Raw genomic sequence first — 3,112 nt, 5'->3', positions numbered from 1 at the left:
GGGGGGGGGGGGGGGGACAGGGAGAAGGGATAGTTTATATTTATACCTCTTGATTTATAGACTACTCATGTCTTTTGTGCAGTTACAAAAATCATCTATATTAGTTACAAAATATAGGTAGTTTGTATAATGATGTTGATCGTTTTTAGGAGGAATATATGCAATTCTCAAAAAATAAAAGTAATTTGCATAAATAAACAATAGATGAGTGGTGTAAATGTAATTATTTTAAAAAAAAAAAGACAGTTAAAATGAGTAGCAAAATTGCATTGCACTGTGATTTATGGTGCAAATGACAGGATTAATAATTATTGGATTTTGTATGTTTGGGGAGGGGATAACACATGCAAAGGTGATTGTATTGGCGCAGAGTCTCTTGAATGCCAAGTTGTATCATTTGCCCCTTCATTCATAATAGACCTACCATTACCAATGACCCTTCACACCAACTTGGACAGCACTCTGCTTATAATTCAGGAATTATTAATCGTTAGTTTTGTATAAAATTCGTATAATTAATTATATTCAGGAGTTGTAGCTTTGTTATGGCCCTTCACAGCTCACAAGTAACACTAATTTCTGTCCTTGACTAGCCAACAAATATACATTTCCTTAATTAATTATTCCTGCCAAAAGCCCAAGCCCAAGCCTCATATTATTATTAACTATTTTCTGTTTACTTTTCTTTTATATATATAAAAACAATAATTATACAAATATATTAATATTAATAAATCGAGATATATATCAATTTTGATTAATAAGTCACATTATGATAAAATTATATCACTCATGAAACCTCAACCTCAATCACCAGACTAAAATATCATTGATATTATTATTTACTTATTACGTACTCTTATCTCTTCTTTCAACGTCCAAAAATTGTTAAGTTGCCAAAAAATAATTTAACTTTTTCATATAATATGATGTAGATAGGAGTAACGAATATCCAACGTCAAATTATATTCTTTATGTTTACAATAAACAAGATCATATTTTCAAATGGACCTGGATTGTAAATAATAAGATCAGGAACAGAGTCCCATCGTCTACGTACGTACCCTACAACATATAATTGCAAATTGGACGTGTTGGGTACTAAATTGTTTTTACAAATAGCATTTTTACATCCTTAAATTCTCAGAACTGATCCGACTCACGTCCACATCCGTAAATAGTCTGGATGATTAAATTGGAAAATTAAGGCGGGACCCACATCATATGATGACGTCTGGTGGTGTAGTAGGCCAAATGCTAAACGCCACAATCCTCTTTCACCCCCCCAACCCTTTTTGTCCACATGGCGTGATGCGAATGGTTGGAGTTACGGTCAGCAGCAAATAATGGCACGAAAACCAAATGGGCCCATGGGCAGTGGGGCCTCTCCACCGTCCAACCCATCAATCGACCTTTTTGATCTTGACAGAGTACACCCCACTTTAGAGAGAGGCATAGGTGTAGGCCACAGGGTCGTACCATCTACCCCCTATACTAGTATTATTGCATCAATTTCAGTCTACCATCCACAAAAATCCTTTCTTTTTTCCTTACTAAACTGAATCATTGCTTATAATATAACTCAAATTCTCATACCAAAATTAATCTAAAGATAGGAAATAATAATATTTTTTGATTTGATATATTAGAACATAAGGGATACTTTTTTTTTTTTTCTTAAATACACATTCGAAAGATTCAATTTATTAGTAAAGAGAAAAAATAAAATAAAACTAACGTTTATTTAAGCACGAGGTCTCATAATAATTAATATCCACTTGTTACCATTTAATAATGTATTTATAATACTATTGAAATATTGGCGATGGGTTTAAATCAACCATTTGTATTGCCATAACTGAAAATTTAAAATTAAAAATTGACAGGCTTATTTTGTATTGATAATATCAGTTAAAATAACGCATTTTTTGTATATGTATTTTGCACATATTTTGAGAAATAGTGAAGTTTTTTACATTATTTAGTTAGAGATTAGTTTTTTATATTATTTAGTTCAAATCCTAAGTTTTATGATTAAAAAAGAGGGACTGTATTTAAAAAATCAGAATTCAATTATGTAACTAAATTGTTGGTGAAAAAATATAAAAAAGAAAAATGGTGTAATATTATATTGAAGAGAGGGGGGGGGAGACAAGATCAGATGTTGAGTGGAGATGACTGTAATCCAGCGTGGCGACATCAGACGGCACGCAAATGGGGCCCATGTCACGAGTGGTAAAGCATCACATGCTGGGTCCCACACTAGGTTGGGGATCTGGTTGTACGCCACATCAGCGCTTGATTGGTGCGGGGCGATCCTCTTTAGGAAGGGTTCATAAAGCAAGGTTAGCTGGCGATGTCACCGCCATCTGCCCCACATCCCATGCACATATCAACTGTTTCCTTTTCAAACGGTTAAACATTCCCAATTTCACCGTCAAATCATCATTTTAATTGATTCCTTTTTTCTTTTTTTAATATAAAGATTTTCAACCCAATTCATCCATACAACTATAACAATTATACATTTTATTACCACCATTAATTTATACAGCTTTGCAATCTCAATCAAGGAAATTTTTTAATTCAAATTTAAATACGGTCACATCCAAATAAATTAAATTAAATGATATGTATATTATGTTTATTACGTGATTAATATATCATTAAAGAGTGCTGATTAATTAATTACACAATAATATTTATCAACGTGACCAAATGTAACGTGAAAAATAATAGTTTCACCTATGAATCACTACAAGTAAATGAATTTTTGAGTCGTTAATCCCTACAATTAAATCAATGTTAAAAATAGGATAGAATTTTCATTTGAAAGAGGAAAAAAAGGCATAATTAAAAAGGAATGGAAGCATGGTGATGATGATGATCAGTCGCCTTCTGCGCAAACCACTGAAGAAGCCATGGAGCCAAAAAATATATGAAAATGGCGTCCACCATCTGCCTCTCCTCTTTTCTTTCCATGTTGGCCCCACGGCTAATTAATAAATAATATTTATATAGTATAAATATAAATCAAATGTTATATTTTAAGATTAAAAAAAGGGAACAAATTTAAAAATAATATATCAATACAATAAAAAAAATGGTATAG

The sequence above is a fragment of the Sesamum indicum genome, linkage group LG12 (genome assembly GCF_000512975.1).
Source record: "Sesamum indicum cultivar Zhongzhi No. 13 linkage group LG12, S_indicum_v1.0, whole genome shotgun sequence".
NCBI classification, from domain to species: domain Eukaryota; kingdom Viridiplantae; phylum Streptophyta; class Magnoliopsida; order Lamiales; family Pedaliaceae; genus Sesamum; species Sesamum indicum.
Note: the sequence above shows the minus strand (reverse complement) of the source record.